This window comes from Zootoca vivipara, chromosome 7 (genome assembly GCF_963506605.1).
Source record: "Zootoca vivipara chromosome 7, rZooViv1.1, whole genome shotgun sequence".
Lineage (NCBI taxonomy): Eukaryota > Metazoa > Chordata > Lepidosauria > Squamata > Lacertidae > Zootoca > Zootoca vivipara.
In genome coordinates, this window is record NC_083282.1 from 64,116,381 (window position 1) to 64,135,497 (window position 19,117).

The window sequence follows — 19,117 nt, forward strand, 5'->3', positions numbered from 1 at the left end:
ATTGCAATGTGGATAGCCACAACTAACAGGATTCCTGATTTAAAACATACTTGGTCCCTCTGGCTTTTAGAGAAATTTAATTGGTTGCCTAACATTCTAGTGTTTTAGTTACAGGTAGGTAGCCATATTGGTCTGACATAGTCGAAACAAAATAAAAAAAATTCCTTCCAGTAGCACCTTAGAGACCAATTAAGTTTGTCATTTGTATGAGCTTTCATGTGCATGCACACTTCTTCAGATACAAAATAATGAACTTCATTCTAGTGTTTGTGATAGTTTTATAATCGATTTTGCATTTTATTGTCTTGCTTTATCTGATATAATACATCGTTTTATACTTTGCTGAAAACTGCTCTGTGATTACTATGTAATGAAAAGCAGTCTAAATGTTTGATTGATAAATTAATATACTGGTACAAGGCAACCACACAATCCACAGGGGCAAATACAGATCAATCCTCTGTACAAAAATTGTCACCACCAATGTGTTCTAGACCCTAAAAGCAAAGCTTAACCAGTTCAGGCCTTGTATGGCTGGATATTATGGCTTTTGCACAGTTACCTTCATTGATTCTAGACAACAGGATGATGCTCAGTTGTCACAGAACTTAATTAGATTTTCAGCTTCTGCAAATAGCTGCTTCTCTGGGTAAAATTGAATGCAAAGATTTATACTATTCAAAAGCATTGTTCAGCTCACTGCAATGACTTTTTACAGGGAGCAACAAAACTACCAACAAGCTTGAAAGATACCCTAAACATCTATGCTTACGCTGGTGAAATTATTCTCACTGGCAGCTGAAACATACTGTCAAGCAGAGAGTTCCATTCCATTGTAATGAAAACAGCATTTTAAGGCATTTTCAAAGCAATCAGCAAATGGATGTTCCACCAATCTCTCTTCTTCCCCTTTTTCTAAATCTCTTTGCTTTATAAATTTTTTATTAAGCCTTATTGCAATGTTCCAAAAAAATTCATAGACCCTTCAAGGAGAGTCATTTCTAATTTAACAATAAAGCAAGAAAAGATTGTTTCTTGTTATCAGTTCATCTGGTTACAGAACACTAGGTTCCCATGAGGCAAGTGTCTTCCCCCCTCTTCGCTCATCATTTTGTCCTCTAATGAGCTTTAAGAGTACTTGAAAAGAGATGAGAAAGATAGTAAGAGCACAGGGTCTGGGCCGAGATACTTGCTACCGTACCTGTGTTCAGAGCTGAAGGACAGAAAACAACATTCCCGAGTTAATTCTCTGTCACTTTGGCAATGACTAGCTACATGCCTCTAAAAAGATCCTCAATCCTGACTTAACGCTTTCATAATTAGACCCTCCAGCTTCCAACTAGATGTTTGAAACCTTCCTCTGACCCCTGATTCCAAGAATGCTCTTCTTCCATCTGCATCAGAGAGGAACCATGTGTGAGCTTTCACCTTCACATGGGCCAGCTGCCAGTCCCTCTGTTGCAACCCCATCACCTAGCCCTGGCATCCCCAAACTTCGGCCCTCCAGATGTTTTGGACTACAATTCCCATCTTCCCTGACCACTGGTCCTGATAGCTAGGGATCATGGGAGTTGTAGGCCAAAACATCTGGAGGGCCGCAGTTTGGAGATGCCTGACCTAGCCCTTCCAGGTGCTGGAGTAGGAAGATCTCAACCTGCTCTATGTGTAAAGACTCTCTGCATTATTAGGTTTCCAAACACCCACAGTTGGCAGGGCAGCGTTCAGTTGGCTTCTCAACACCCAAATGGTGTTGGTTTCCAGGAGGGGGAAAAGAAGAGGTGCTTGGAGTTTGGTGGGGTGCAGGCATGATGGCACAGCCAACAGACATACTTGCTGCCACCAGGTCTGCACCAAGCCAAGCTCCCTGCCGCTTCTCCCTTCCCCATCCATATCTTGGCAACTGACAGCAGCGCTCAGTGTTTGGAAGCCAGGTAAGCAATTCCATCCTGCCCGCCTTGCTGACCACTACTGCTTCTAAACTTGAGCAGGAGCTTTCACAGAAAAGGGCAGGTTCCCTGCTTCACACAAGCTACCATGTTGGCCCAGACAGTGAGATCACAATAATCTCAAGTTCAAGACCCCTAATAACTCACAGAAAGAAGAAAGAAATGGGAGGTGCTTCTCTCAAGGCATGGTAGCCACATGGAAGCTGATTCCATGGACTGGCTTCTCTCCATGCAGTCATGGGTGTTTGCAGGGATGGTGCAAGCAGGGGGAATCCCACCCCAGACTTCACAGATGAGTCACGTAGCCCAGATTTCATTGTTACTATTTAAAAAGCAAGCCTTAAGCCCTTGTAGAACCTTGCAAAAAGTTCAGGTACAACATTGAGAAACTGGCCTGCTCCCACCTTCCTATGTTTTAGGCAACGGATTAGTAATAGAATTATGGGATTGTCGAGTTGGGCTCTTCTTGTGTTTGCCAATGCTTCAGAGTTAGTGGGCACAAGGGACAGAATAAGCCCATGATGTTGCATTTCCTTAGCAGCAGCAGCTAACCTCCTAAAAACGACAACAGTTCATGAATTTCAGGAAAACCTTGAAAACTCACCTATTCCTGGTGGCTCTATCCATGAGATATACTACTTATTGCCACTCTTCTCCTTTTTGGGTTGATGGACTGCACTGTGTGTCGGAGATTTATGTATTATTGCTGATTTTATAAATGGAGTACTATATTGCTTGTTTTTATTATATTTATGATATTTTATGGTGTTACTGTTTTATGTTGCACTTATGTTTTATTTTGACTCATAAAGGCTGCTTATAAATGTATTTGAATAAATGAATGTCTTTCACCTTGCAATGGTACGATTGAGAAATAGCCCTGTCTTCCACGTTGCAACAGTCATAAAAACATGGAGCAGTGCCCAAGATTCATCTAGTCCAACCCCCTTAGGCATCCATGGGAAAATGGCCATCCAACCTCTCCTTAAAAACCTCCAAGGAAGTAAAATCCACCACCTTCCAAGGGAGTCACTTCCAATGTTTAACATCTCTTGCTGTCAGAAAATTATTTCTGATGTTTAGTTGGAATCTCATTTCTTGTAACTTGAATCCATTGGTTTGGGCCCTACCCTTTAGAGCAGGAGAAAACAAGCTTGCTAGCACTGCCATATTTTGAAGAGCAAAAAAGAGGACATGATTTCTACTTTTAACTATGGATCGCCACGATGACTCTATCCATGAAAAAGAGTGCATGTCCTGGAAAAAGAGGACATATGGCAACCCTATTTATGTTCCATTTTCCATGCAACAGCCCTTTAGATAATAGAAAAGGCTATCTTATCTCCTCTATGCCGCCTCCTATCCAGCCTACACATACCCAAATATCACAGCTAAGTTTTGACGCATACCTGGGGAGCCCAAATCAAAACTACCTGGGAAGAGGGAGGGGAGAGAGAAAATGCGCTTGGTTGCAATGTGAATGACTGTTTCTTAAAATTCATTACACTTATACTGTAACCAGCTAACACCCACATTAGCTAACCTATGTGGGCTTAAGGTTTGGACCAAACGTTATCCAAGCCAGGCTAATGAAAGAAGATTTTCATCAGTTCCCCCGCTTGCCATTCCACCAAGCATAATTTCTGAACGATGTGTGTAATCTGCACATTACCCAAGCAACGGGTTTTCCTATTAACATTTATGTGGCATTGTGTATGAGGCATTCCTCAGCACTTTTATTTTCAGAGCGAGGGAAGACATGGAGCAGCATGTCTGATACAGTCCAGTGAATTTACCGGGCACGGTTTTAATTAGAGGCAGTTCAGTTGCTAATTTTCCTGGGACTACGCATCGCTGAGTCATAACTCCCTGCTCCCTCACATGCATGCATGCACGCACGCACGCACGTGCGCACGCACACACACACACACACACCTTCCTTTCCCTCTCTCCACCAATGCAAAGGGGAGCTTTCCGCTGACTGAATGACAAACTGCACCGCAGAACGGAGTGAAGAAAGTGAGGAGCTGCAGAGTTGGCAGCTGCAGCCACTAGTCTCCGCTCCATCCTACCAGCCCTGTGGGGAGCTGGCTGCTGTGAAAGGTCATTGCTCTGACTTGGCAATCAGTTTGGTTCCAGCACTAGGGGCTGTATGCAGCTGGGCATCACCTCTTGCTGTCCGAGAACCAGAAAGCTCAGATCCAAAACTAGACCACCATCTAGCTGAGGTCTATTTTTATTTTGCTACCAGTCTAGTAATGTGGGTGGGACGCAGGTGGCGCTGTGGGTTAAACCACAGAGCCTAGGGTTTGCCGACCAGAAGGTCGGCGGTTCAAATCCCCGTGACGGGGTGAGCTCCCGTTGCTCGGTCCCAGCTCCTGCCAACCTAGCAGTTCGAAAGCACGTCAAAGTGCAAGTAGATAAATAGGTACCGCTACAGTGGGAAGGTAAATGGTGTTTCCATGTGCTGCTCTGGTTTACCAGAAGCGGCTTTGTCATGTTGGCCACATGACCTGGAAGCTGTACGCCGGTTCCCTCGGCCAATAATGTGAGATGAGTGCCACAACCCCAGAGTCGGTCACGACTGGACCTAATGGTCAGGGGTCCCTTTACCTTTACCTAGTAATAATAGTGACAGTGGTGCCCTCAGGGCCAGACTTTGGGGCAAACATCCAGCGCCCCACTCTACAGATTGTATAGAAGGACGCCCCCCAAATGTAGTATGGCTGGCTTACCACACTGTGAAGTAAGCTACATCCCCATCTAAAGAGGGGGTGGGCTGAAGGTGGATTGTGCTACCTGGCTAGTAGGGATCCTTTTAGATATGTCTAAACAGGAGTTGCTTTAGATATCTTTGAGTTTCTTACCCACTTGCTAGCTTTCTCATGGTGCTTTGCCCGTGTGGAAGCTGGAAAGGCCCATAAATGCCTCTTACCCTTCAAACAACAACAACAACAACAACAACAACAACAACACATAGCTAATGTAGAAGGTAATTCAATGATTTTTTTTAGTTCAGATGACACTCCCTAGAAATGTGGGGCTGTTTAATGTCAATTACCTGATGGATGCACATTAATTTGATTCTACAAACAGATGCTGGTCTTAAAGATGGGCAGTATTGGTAGCCAATTGGCATCTGTCCCAAAAAGAAACAAGTCTTCCAGCTCTGTTGCTTTTTTCAACTTAAAAATATATTTCCTATGCTAGGTGAAGACTTTCCTCTTCTTCCAGAGATTTGCCCGTTATCCATGATCAAATCACGAATGACTGATGTTTTATTCTGTACTGAGCATGAGCTTCTGCTTGTTTTCAAGGGTTCCTGGACAAGGGGAAACTCTCATTTCAGAACAGATGCAATCTTGAAACTTAGCAAAGCATTTATTTGCTTTTCTATGATTATCCACTGTATGCACTGCACCAGGTGACATTCGGGGAAAGTTTTCAATGCTATCTCAGTGCCTCTGAATGCTTTTATTCCTGCCTTCTGCACAACCCAAGATTTTGCTCTTGCAATCAATTTGTGGTACAAACACATTCCGTAAAATGGGACTCAGAAGTGGCAGTTGTTTCTTCCTCTCTCTTTTACATTAGTTTTTAAACTGTTCTGTGTCTTTGCTATCTTGTCTTCAAATTAAGACACGTGAAGATCAATTCATTGATGCCTGCGAGACCCCTGGATGTTGTGGCACGGAGAAGTACACCATGAATCAAGTCTTATTCTCTCCCTCCCTGCTCCAGCATCATGGTGCTGTCACAAAACTGCATCTCAGACAAACAAAAAAGGGCAAAACTGCAAGAAAACGCTTGTTTAAACACTTAGGTGTTTTTTCTCACCATCACACTTGCATTGTTGGTATTAGAACCCAGCAGAAGGGCACCCTCAGAGCCACATACATTTATAATCCACTTTCCCTGAAAAGAAGGTAATATGCATGGTTTCCCCCCTCTCATTTTACCCCTGCAACAACCCTGAGAGATAGGTTAGGCTGAGAGATAATGATTAGTCCAAATTACCAAATGAGCTTCATATCTTAATAGAAATTTGAAACTTGAGTTCAAATACTCTAACCTATGGGTGGGGAACCTGAGATCCAAGGGCTGGGTGTGGCCCTTCATGCCTCTCGATTAGGCCTTTGTAGTTCTCTCTATTCCTCACTTCCTTCCTAGCCAACCCCACTTTCCCCAGGATGAGGGGTAGAGTGGTACATGTGCAGAAACTAGCCTACTGTACAAAGGTTGACAGCCCACCCATTGCTCCACTCACTTTTCCCTCTGACAAACTTCTGGCATGTGGAAAGCTGTCCAGAAAGGAATTTGGACCTCAGGCTGAAAAAGCTTTCCCACCCTGCACTAACTGCTACACTGCACCAAAACTGGCCGCAAGCCAACACATATCCAGTGGCCTCAGGTGTGTTTAATTCTGCACTGGATTTTGGCCAGTAATTTGGATAGGGTCACTCTTGTCGTAGCCACATGAATATAGAGGACTGAATGTTTTAAGGGAACATTGGGCTGCCATCGCTTAGTGGCTAGTTAAAATCAAGCAGATCTTTTGTCAATTTTGTATTTATTTTGATGGCTAAATATACCCCAACAAAGCAAGCTAGTACTGTAATACAATCAGTTTCAAAATAGAATATGGAGGGGGAAGGGGGAGAAACCTTCCCTATCTGCTGGGGAGCTTCATACTGAACAATTCTTCCATAGAGACATACGACTTGAGCTCCCTCTTAATCCTTGTAGCTTAGCTCACCACTCTGTCAATTCCACAGGGTCTCATTCCTTGACTGCATTGTGCCGACGCTTTCTAAACATCCTCAAACTATTGTTGCAAGGAGGAGTCATCTCTGAACTGCTCCCCTGTACCTCCCAACTAAGACAATGGGAGCAGACAGATTCAGGTTTGTGCCAACGTAGCACTAAACAGCACAAACGAACAGGGAGGATCCAGTCTGGCATGGCATGTACTGCAGCATCCATTGCAGCAAAAGGCTTATTATGGCTGAGTAATGTCAGGCAGTACGTTTCAAGAGTGATTTAAATACAAAGAACATGTCGTCTACTCTCTCCAGACCACCACTTACAGAAAGGGCCACATCCTTCTTTGATTTGCTCATGCAGGTGGATTTTCAATGATTCACATAAAAAAGAAGGGCAGGATCGAACCCTAGGTTTTTGGTGTAGGTAGGGCCAGGCTGCAGGGCTAGATCAGAGAGGGGAAAGATATGCCTACATAATTAGGCCACACAAGAGCAGATGAGGAACTGTAGGGAGCAGAGCAGAGAATTGCAAGTGTAAAATTGCAAGTGTAAAATTTTCGTTGGCTCTTGACACATTCCCTTCATTTGATCTTCCTTTCGGCTCTTAGTTTTAAAGTTGTTCACATAAGCATTGCAGTAAGCTGACTGAAGCACATCATGGTACATTTCCCTCTTGAAGTGGGGAGAATTAAGGCCAAGTCTTCAAGCCACTCAGGCAAGACCAGGGAAATTGCTTTGGGAACAAGCCTGGACTAAGTCTTTTGCACACTACAGCCTTAACACGTTGCGGTGAAAATTGGCTTAGATAGAACATAAGAGAGTCCTGCTGAATCAGACCAGCGGCTCATCTAGTGCAGCATCCTGTTCTCACAGTGGCTAACTGGGTGCCTATGGGAAGCCCAGAAGCAGAAGCAGAGCTCAGCAGCATGCTCCCTACTTGGGCTTCCAGCAACTGGTATTCCAAAGCATACTGCCTCCGACTGTGAAGGCACAGCATAAGCATCAGGGTTAGATACCCACACAGGGCTATCAGGTGGTGGTCTATTCCCCACTATGTAGGCAGGAGGTGATCAGCCTGGCACCCTCCAGAGGTGGTTGGGTCTACAGCTCCCATAGTAAGATGCCTGAGAGACGGTCAACCTAAACAGTGCGATGTTTCTTTGGCTCCACCCACCCAAACTCATTCATAAGCAGCTTGTTTTCTGGTATAGGTGTGGGTTTTGTATTTAATTTCCTTTATGGATCATGTCTGTAACAGAAGCTTCAGCTTCTCTCTACTCTCTTAGTCACATGCGACTTAACTCTGGCCGCTTCCAGGTAATGGGTGGTAGTCAGCTAAGTTTCACTCACCTATTGAGTGTTTAGACTCCATCTATACTATACATTTTTTGTGGGACGCAGGTGGTGCTGTGGGTTAAACCACAGAGCCTAGGGCTTGCCGATCAGAAGGTCGGCGGTTCGAATCCCTGCGACGGAGTGAGCTCCCATCGTTCGGTCCCAGCTCCTGCCAACCTAGCAGTTCAAAAGCACGTCAAAGTGCAAGTAGATAAATAGGTACCACTCCAGCAGGAAGGTAAACAGCGTTTCCGTACGCTGCTCTGGTTCGCCAGAAGCGGCTTTCTCATGCTGGCCACATGACCTGGAAGCTGTACGCCGGCTCCCTCGGCCACTAATGTGAGATGAGTGCCACAACCCCAGGGTCTGTCACAACTAGACCTAAAATAATTTATTTTTGTATCCTGCCCATCTCACTGGGTTGCCCCAGCCACTCTGGGCAGCTTCCAACAGGTTATACAAAAACACAACAACAGCACGTCACACATCCCTCTTCCCAGGGAACTCTGGGAATTATAGCTCTGAGAGGGAAATGGGGGTATTGTAACAACTCTCAGCACCCTTAGCAAACCACCATTTCCAGTATTATTTGGGGGAAGTTATGACTGTTTAAATGTGTGGTGTAGACAGGGTCTTAGTCATGGTCATTAATTTCAGTAGATCTACTCTGTGTAAGACTTTGTTGATTACTACTCAACCTGTTCCATCTTGATTTGTTTGTGGGAAGGTTATCCAACATCAGATGCCAACTGAGAACTCATCCTGATTTATTTGCATGGAGGTTGTGTGATGTTCTATCAAGCACATTTCCCCATGCATTTTACCAGCATCTTCCTTAAGTCTTTTTTTTTGGGGGGGGAGCAGATTTGTTGTCCAAATCCACTTTAATTTGGCAACCTGAACTTGTTGTATGCAATGAAAATCCTGCTGCAAAAAAGCAACAGTCTGGAAGAGCCCTCAGGTTTGAGTATCCGGTTAGCACTTTACATGAATTTTGTAATTTCCATCCGACTGCCCTGTGGTTTCTGTGGTGCTGTATCTTTCCTGTCTAATTAATTGTTCAACACATACCTCAGCTTTTTCCATCCTTTGAAAGAATGGGTGAGCTCTCAGAGTGAAATCTGTTTCTCTGTTACGCTAGCGGTATCCAATGAAGTTTGGGCCATTTTAAAACGAGATTGGGTTTGGCCATCTATTCTCCTTCTCAGACCGCTCCTATCTACTAAGGGCAGGACCTTGGAAATTTAAGAAACCATGCAAAAAAAACCTTCCTGGATCATTGCTTTGAGACTAACATGTACCTGAGTGCAGTGGTGGTCAATCATCTACCTCCCACCACAAACTCCAAAACTCTTTGCAATCACTTGAAAACAAAAATTCTTGGAAACATGGAGGTTTTGGAGAGTCTGCTGAGCATAACACTGGTTGTAGGTTTTTTTGGGGTAAAACTGTCCTGTTAGCACAAGGACGTTCAACTATAGAATGTAATTTCCTCTCTCCCTCCACCCATACACCACCTATCTGTTCTGGAGGTTTGGGAAAACCCTCAGAAGAGATTGGGGAAGGGGGAGAGGAAGATCTGCTGCAAAAACAGAAATCCTTGTACTAATCACAGAATCATGGACTTGGAAGGTACCTTGTGGATCATCTAGTCCAACCCCCTGCAATGAAGGAATATGCTAGGATGACTTTGTTGGATACAACCCTATTGGGGGAGACTATGCTGAAAGGAATCTTTAAAATGTTTATTTGCCATGCTATTTCTTATTTCCTTCAGAGAAAATGGAGTTTACTTTAAAGCTGCTATACTGTGCCTTGATTCTCCCCTCCATCTACACACATTAACTGCCCACACTAACTGCTATGGGTTGCAAATACAGAAGGGATTCACAGGAATCATGCAGGGACTGAACCCCATATCTAGTCCAATATAATAAAGGGAACCTTTTTGTAAGCTCGGGAATGAAAATGTCTCCATTAGCTAGAGAGGGTTCCGGCAGCTATTCCAAAGTATTTTATGTTCTTGGCCTGGGTAAGACAGAAAACACTGTTTGCTCCCATTTCTGAGACAATGGTTCCTCTCTAATCAAGTCATCGTCGTCCCCCCAATTTCTAAAAATGATCTGAGTTCATTTCTTGTGAACCCTAGCACTTCAAGGCATCATGGGAATAGAAGCTTCAGACAAGAAACTTATAAAAAGGCACTCCTAATAACAGTCATATGCAATTGTGTATACAGTACATGGAAAATAAAGCTATACCTGCCTATTTTCGCTCTCTGGAAGATGGGGAGTCTTTACTGGCTGCGTTGGGTTTGCAAAGCTGAGTCATGATAGAATGAATAGAGGATTTGCCAAGTTGGCTGGCAGTTCAAAAACCTTGTATTTAGGCCAGCTGGCCCTTAATATGCAAGGTCACTTGTTGGTAGGCTGAAGGGAAGGCTACTTCGGCTCCCCAAAGTTGTAGGAAACAAAGTCTTATAAAGAGGATGTTGAAATACAGGTATACTGGTGATCCTTGCTATGGGCAGTCTAGATTATCTGCTGAGATTGAATTAATGAATTGGTAATTGTGCCAGCTTTAGTTTATCCGATAGCTGAGGACGTTTGATGTTATCAAAATCCCATTATAAATGAAAGAAGCCATGAGGAGAAATTAGCCACTGCATCTCAGACATGGCACTTAGTCACAGTGATAACTCAGTGATGAGGACTAATAAGCAAATGGCATTTGGAGAGCAAGTCTCATGCAAGGGCTGAGAGTGTGATCTGCCTGAGCTGCAAGTTCTTAGTTTCAAGCTCACCTCAGCTATGAATTCACTAAAGGATCTTTGGCAAAGCACAGTCAAGGAGGATGTTTCCAAAATAGGTGTATGGCATAAACTATCCACAAGGGAATGAGTAGAAAGGTTTATTAGTGATCATAAAGCAAGTGTTATTCTGACCCTCTGACCCACCATTGACAACGAGTGCATTCTCATACTGGCCTGTCTGAAAACGCTGCTGTAAGAATTGCTGAGGTAATATATGCCACACACTTTAAGCACTCAGAATGTATTTATTTATATTGGGTTGTATCCATTGTACTGCTAAGTAACATGTTCCTTCAGTGTTTCTGTTCGCAAAGGAATTTCCCCGCTCTCTTCCCTCCACAAGCCTCCTAATCATGTTATAGGCATTTTCCCCAACACTCTGGAAGTAGATTGGGGGAGGGCACACAGGTACACACAGGAAAAAGAAAGGAAAGAATTTCTGTTGCAGAAGTGGAAAACCTTGCACTGGCAAAATGCATTGTTCGGATCTTGCCCATGACCATTTTACCCTACTGTTTAGGGGGAGAGATAAAAGTTTTCCAGAATGGTTTAACAAAACCCAATAGTAAGGCAGCCCCTGACTTTAGGCTTACCATCAGATAAAATAAAAAATAATTTAAAACTGCACCAAGTAAATGTTAAGCAATGCGATTACTTTGAGAAGCACAATATGTAGAATAGCCTTCGCCAACCTGGCGCCTTCCAGATATTTTGAACTACAGGCAGCTCCCATCAGCCCAGGCCAATGAAACATTCACTATGTGACCAAACCATCCACCCAAGTTCCTTCTCTGTTCAGGTAAATTCCTTTTGTTTATTTCGTACTGACATTTGGCTACTTTTCTCCACCTGTCTATTGTTTCTAAAACCACCTCTTGTTTCCAGCGCTGATTGTTTGGGGAGGGAAAGTGCTTGAATTTCCAGTTTCCTCTTCCATGGCTAGTACTGGGAACTACAGTTACAAGGGAATTTTACAGCGAGGTGCATCCAGCACACATGGACCAACATTATGAGCAAACAAGACAAAAAAACTCTCAGGAAAAGTCCTCCCCCCCCCCCTGTCTCCCAAGAGTTCTCAAGAGAAAGCTTATAATTTCTGAGCCAGTTCTGAATCAAGCGGATGGGAGTTCATCCATCACTAGTACTAGTAATTATGTTCATGATATATTGTGGTAACCTTGTAAAGGGGGGGGGATGCAAAGCAAGAGGATGGACGTACTCTGCTTGGCTGACACAGGAGGATTCTGGTGAAGCTCCTTTGGAGCATGCTGCTCTTCCATCACAGCCACAACACACAACTGTGGGATTGTGCGGCTGCTAGACATCTCCAGATTCTCCACTTGAGCTTCACCCTACTTAAATGCTGATATGGTAGGCAACCTGGAAGCTTTGTTCCTGGGCGACACCACAGGTGCTTAGATGGAAGGAAGATAAAATACCTACAAGAGAAGAATGGCTGATAAAGATGATGGACTGTGCCAAAATGGCAAAAAAAAAATGACCAGGAAGATCAGAGATCAAGAGGACATCAAATTTAATAAAGAATGGGGGAATTTATAAGTTACTTCAAAGAACACTGTAAACAATTAAAAACATTGGCAGGATTTTTTTAAAAAAACTTGCAAAGTAATGAGAACTATGGTGAGAATTGAGTTTTAAGAAAACATGGAGAACATTATATGATGCAGTTGGAAAAGCATACCTATGGAAACCGTGGAGGGAAGCCCAGGGATTCAGAGAATCCTATTTGTATATGAATATGACTTATTTGTGACGTTAATTGTTAAACTTAAAAATGAATAAAAATATTTTTAAATAGAGCACTGTTCAAGATGGTCCATCCATGAGTGAGTATTAGACAAAAGGATTTTGAGGAAGACTATTTGCATTCACTATCGGTTAAAAGATGATGGCAGCAGGAGCTTCCCTTTCTAGTTGTCCCATGTTTGCTTGTTTTTCTTTTTTACTGTGTGACCTTGGGAAAGTGACACTCTATACCTTAGTCATTTCCAACTGTAAAAACAAGTGCTTGAGAATGTGGAGATAAAATGCATGACATACAGCCATTGCAAAACACTACTGGTTCTTATTGCAGTACAAAGACTGCAGAGATCTCAGCAAATGATGTAAACTGGTGAGACATGATGCAGCAGATGGCAGCTGACCCCCTGCCATACACACCGTTTCTGGTGCAGCAGGGAGAGGGGAATCTGCAGCAAGCAAGGAAGAAACAACACCCTGTCTATCTACCCAAAGAGATCATTTGCTTTGGGAATTAAAAAAAAGTGCATATGTCTAATAAAACACTGTTTAACAGGCTCCAGGAGACCCACATATATTGTTGCTGTTGGCATCTATCTGTCTCTAACCTTTGGAATATACTCAGACCACCATGGGGAAATAGTGTGGCTCTTAGGAAGTTTTTGCAAGCCGACACAGCTATGTAGCCATGAGTGATGCTGATAGGAACTGTTGGGCAGTGGTGGCAGGATTTGTGGAATGTAGGAGGAAAGAGATGTGTGTCCAGAATTCTAGGTCTCCCAAGATGAATGCAGGTACCTGGATCATATACGTGCCAACTGTACAAAAGCAGGAGGTGCTCAGTCATCATACAAAGCTACGTGCTGATCCTTACTATTAAGACAAAATGCCCTTGCATCAAAATGCCAAGCAAAAGAAAGCTATCAGCTACATACAGGCTGAGGGTTGTAGCAGCAAGTATATCAGAACATAAGAAATGCAATCAATGGGTCAGCCAGGATTTGTTACTCAATCAACATACAGAGCAAAAGGCAGGTTAAAGGAAACTATATAATATACAGTATCAAAAACCATTCTAATTATTAAGTATTAAAAGTATAGCATTGATCAGAGTAAGGGGTACTCTGCTGGTTCAGATAAAGGCTTTGATTTGTGAAGCATCCTTACATCAAAAGGGGCCAGCTAAATACCTCCAGGAAATTCACAAGGATAGTGCAAAGGCAACAGCTCTCCATAGTTGTGTACCCGCAGCTTCTGGTATTGGGAGATACACTGCCCAGATCATTAGTTGAAGTTTATAATGAGCTGCTAAATTGTAGTTCAGATTCTTCCACTACCATGAATGGTTGTTGTTGTTGCTGAATACTTGAAAACACCTCTCTATATTGTTCACTACATGACCTTAAATAGTTGGGTCTTGAGCTGCTTGATAAAAGCCATTGAGTCCCATTCACACTTCAGCAACATGCCAGAATGTTGTCACATGTGTCAAAGTCCTTCTTCCCTTTTTATCTGAAAGGGATGAGTGAGTTAATGACTTTGAGTTGACAGATGCCTGATAGCGAGCCAAAGATACAAACTGTGCTTCTCCTGCAACACTAAGACCTGACCTTTTGGTATAAAACTCTATGTGTTTTAATTTGTTGGAAGCCACATGGAGTATCTGGGGTAACCCAGCATATAAATAAATCACCACCACCACCACCACCATCATCATCTTCATGGCCACAATACAAAAGTTCAGTCCATTCAGTTATGGCCAAGGTGCCTGGTATTGCAAAGAGAGGCCTCCAAAAGAACCATCTCTTCCTCCCCAGTCTGCTTATTCCAGTTCTTGCCTGGGGCCTGCTCATTGAATAGAAGTTGCTCAGTGTCTTCTGCCTTAGCCTGGGGTATTAGCATATGCTGATCCTTTTCTCCTGCTGCTAATTTCCTGGCCACACAGACATATTTCAAGAACATGCAATTGTGGTCTGCAGAGAATGAATGCTTTCCCTCATTCCATGCAGACATTCATCACCCCACCCCCCACCCCATGGCATGACACTATCATGTATGCCAAGCAGCCAGGTTTCCCCACACTCCCAGGAGGCTTCTCTTGACCATTGGAGTCAGCCTGCTGAAGCCAGAGCAGAAGGGGTCAGCAGATATCAAGAGGAAATACCTTTTTAGACAGCTTTGGGGAAATGACCATTGACTCCCATGCTTCATTTCCCCTATTTGTTCTTGCAATATAGCAGTAGCTGTATTTCAAAAGGCTCTGGGATTCTAAAGTGAGTCACTCACACTGCCAGGTGATCTATGTCTGCTACCAACAGGATGGTGATAAAGACATTGTAAACGCTGATTTACTTAGCCAGCTGAACACTGATGGGGCATAGATCCAGGCTGCAGAGGAAGCCTGGAGCACCTTCTGGCCTCCATGCTTGATACACTGCTGTGGGAGAAACACCAGGGTGGAAACGACTAAAACAAAACACTGGAGGAAAGTAGTTTAGAATAGCTACAGAGCTAGATGTCACTGGATTTCATCTTTAGAGCTAATTTCATTGCCCTGTTCAAAAATGGACAGTTTCCAGAATGCCACAGTGCAGGCAACCACTTACAACAGCACGGCCTCCTCAAGAACCACATTGGACGGAATGGCTTTTACGCATAGGGAACAAATATCATGAACGTACTTTCAACTTGGATGTTTACCATGATCCCCAGCATTACAAGCAAGTTATAACTGAATGGGGATACCTGCAGTAGAAAGGGATGGTGTATAAATTAGGATGACTCAGTCTCCTTGATGACTATGCTGACTCTCCCATGCCAGCTAGCTTCAGAGAATATTGTGCTTTGAAAGGACTTTCACACAACATTTGTCCATTTTAGTGATTTTTCATCTGAACTTTATGCCATAGGGGCATAAACTACAGCATTCATTGATGCTCCCCTGACAGTTACATTCTCATTAAATGCTTTTGCATTCAGTTATCTCCAATAGCGGGATCCTCCAATGACTTCCATTCTCAAATCCACACCAAATATCACATAACACACCCATAAGCACATACCCCTTAGCACCCGGCCTCTCCATGTCCATTAAAAACCTGTAATCACAATAGGACATGGAAAATCCTGGATATCCTGGCACACACTAGCTTGCATTCCAAGCTTCATTTTTACAGCCACCCATGTACATTTACTGAGGTCAACAAAAATATAGAAAAACACATGACAAGATCCCTAACGCAAGGATAGACATACTCCTCATCCTGTGTCTGAACTACATACAGCGTACACACTCCATAGACATTCATGCCTCTAGGTCAGCATTGAGTATTAGGCCATTCACATTCCTATGTCACCACCCCACCCATACAATATCAATAGCTGCAAAGCTTACACTCTAAAAAAAAGTGCTTCACACATGACAGTTTCTTGATCCGTGTTCTCACAGCAAAATCAATGCACACTTCAGTAGTGATAGATTTATTCCATCACCACCCACACAGAGAAATGCTCTCTATCTAGGGGGAAATCTCATGTATGATGAAGCAGTCCAGAGGGAGCCATCTACAGAGGCAATGGATGGATGCAGCAGCTGCACCAAAGCCTTCCGGGGACCTCTCCACAAAGTCTTTTCTTTCCTGCTTTATGTAAAATTTCCGTGGGATTATCTGCTGCTAGAAAAACCCCAATCATTTTGCAAGGAGCCCCCCAGCATTGTAGCATCCAAAAAGGGCACACAGAACTATTGCAGACCCATTATAGCTAGCAGTGTGGTGTATAGCAGTGGAAGAAGACTCACACTGAACCAATGGCAGGAACAGAAAAGTTAACCCAGGAGCACTGGCAAGCGTCTAATGCTGCTCAGACCTGCACTTTTAAGAGTGCAAAGCAGCCTTGACACCCATATAACGAGGCCATCTAGGTCTGGAGTAAATGACAGCAAACGGGTTCAGGCTGTGCGTGTGTTCCAAAAGGAGACTGCAGCAAGAAGGGTGAGCAAGGCCTTATCAGGAACAGACGGAGCTAATGACTCAGGAGCTGGAAAATCGTTATCTCCCATCTCATCTTGTAAGCACTCCAGAGCTATAATAGACTGGGAGCTTGGAAAGTGACTTGCCCTGTGCCAGCCAGCCAAGAATCAGCAGACTCATCCCCAGAGTTCTCATTCTGCAGTACCCCTCAGAGAGCCAGCCAACAGTTACATTTCCTCCCCCCCAAAAAAACCCTCCCAGAAGATATAAACTGTCTGAAATCCCAAAGCTCCCCCTATCTCTATCACAGAGCTCATTTCACTAAAATATAGAGGCAGTTCACACTTACTGAGGCAGAGGTAAAAGGCCGGGTGGAGATAGGTTTGTGTAAACTGGGCAGTGCATGCAGTGAGCTGGCAGCTCTATCCATGATTGCTCATGACCTCTCCTCAGCAATTGCACTCATGGAGTTAGATGTGGGCTCACCATAAATACCACCCACTTCATGCTAAGCTCTCTGCCACATGGCTGTCTACCTGTGCACACAATCACATATTACTAACAGCAAGTTCCACCCAGGTAGAAAGGCCACTTTAATTTACATGCCCCAGAATGCCACACACAGTGGTTCCTTCTTTTCCTTGCAGGTTCTCTCCTTCCCTCTCAATTCCTCTTTCTCACACCTGACCCTATTGGTCAGTGTTTAGACATTGATGCATCTGCCTTTTGGTGCAGTGGATTGTTCTGTTCCCAGTTTGTTTTCCCCTATTGGGAACCATCTTACCCTGCTGAGCAGGAGCAGAGAGAGCTGAGTCAGCACCTCTTCTAAGCAATGTCAGGGAGAGTGATTCCCTGCCTCAACCATTGCGGACAGGCACAGATTTGAAATACAAAGGCTCCATATCCCAAAAGACTGACTTCTTGCATTGAATCACAATGCAATGAATCCAACCCACTCCAAAGGTGGGTTCTTGTTATGCTTTAGACCTCATATTCATTAGATCTGAAATCTGAAACCTTTCCGTTCCTGCATCAGGAAAGTTAGCGATGGACTCCCTCCAGGGAACCCAGCTCTGTATTCAGCACATTGCACCAGTATCTGAGTGCACTAGTGGGATCTACATATGACGTGCTGCAGATCAGGTGCATATAAACCTATTGTGCACATACCATCCAATTGGCAGCATTTTCAGATTGCAGCATGTCCTGAAACAGAACGTGTTGTGCAGTATGTGCATACATGTGTGTGCATATGCTAATTGCTCCACTTTGGTGTCTCTGCTTGCATGACCCTCTTCCTCTGCATCTGTCTGGATTATAACCTTGAAGGAGAGGTGGGGGCACGCACACCAGGTAATGGTATCTTGAGACTCTTCCCTGGGATCATTAGGAACAAACACGGATGGGGTCTTTTTTGTTGTTGCTGTTTGCTTAGATGTTTATATTCTAAGGCACAGCCCGCTTTCTTTCTTTTTTGCTCCAATCAGAAGTAAATCACCGGCCACTTTTATCATGGATCTCCATAATACTGTACTCTACCCTGAAAGGGAAGATGCCTTGCGCCAAACCGCCGCCAAACCACGGGGAGCTGTCCGTTCAGCACTCCTGGCCAAACACGATCTGGTCAGCATCGTCCGGTCAGCACCACGGCCAGCGAATTCTCTGCTCAACTGCAGAAAGCTGACGAGGAGATCCCCACTAGCTTTTCTAAATAACTCCACTTGCTGCAGTAAACTTAAAAGCGAGGGGAGGCGTTTTGTTGCGTTAATCTTGTTTCTCTCCCCACCCTTGCGTTCGCCAAACCTTTTTGTCCCAGAGCCCCGCTACTACTTAGGGAACGATCAATCACCAGAAGAGGCGGGAGGAAAGGGGAAGGTCTGGTTTCTGATGCACCCCGAAGTACATCCTCGGACACAGATGCAAGCAAAGAACAAGAAGGAAAGTGAAACTTACTCGCTCGCCGTTGCGGAGACACACAGATACACACAAGCGTCAGCACACGCACACACAGAGTCCAAGGCGGGCAGAAGACTTCGAGCCGCCAGGTCAGTCCCTCAAATGCTGCAGTTGCTTTTCCCACCCGCCCCTCCAGGGCTCCCGTACGTCGCCGTATTCTGCGGAGCTCCAACCTCATTGGCGGAGAGGTGGCTCAATAGAATAAAGCTCCTGCATTAATTGAGAAGGGGCTCTCTCTCTCTCTCTCCTCCGCCTCCGCCTCTGTGGTGCAGTTCATTATCCAACCCTGGAGGGTGGTTTTAGCCCCTCCCCTCTATCCCAACTCCTTTCCAAGCGCCCGCAGTGAGACTTGCTGAGCTTTGCAGTCTGAAGCAGGCGAGGAGGAGAGCGGGACGCCTGCTTGATCAATGGGGGCGGCGCGGGGGGAGCCTGCTAAGTCAGCTGCGGTGGCAGCGGGTTGGGGGGCATGGATGGAGGGGAAAGGCTGTGTGTGTGTGTGTGTGTGTGTGTGTGTGTGTGAGAGAGAGAGAGAGAGAGAGAGAGAGAGAGAGAGAGAGAGAGAGAGAGAGAGAG

General features: G+C 44.4%; 1 protein-coding gene across 1 annotated transcript in view; it reads right to left on the minus strand.

Moving 5' to 3' along the window:
* The window catches only part of SYT2 (synaptotagmin 2), a 142,419-nt gene extending 123,765 nt beyond the window's left edge, over window positions 1–18,654 (minus strand). Inside the window, exon 1 of the mRNA XM_035122915.2 lies at window positions 18,542–18,654. The gene's annotated coding sequence lies outside the window, so the exon portion shown is untranslated. The remainder of the gene's footprint in view (window positions 1–18,541) is intronic.
* Between the last annotated feature and the right edge of the window lie 463 nt (window positions 18,655–19,117).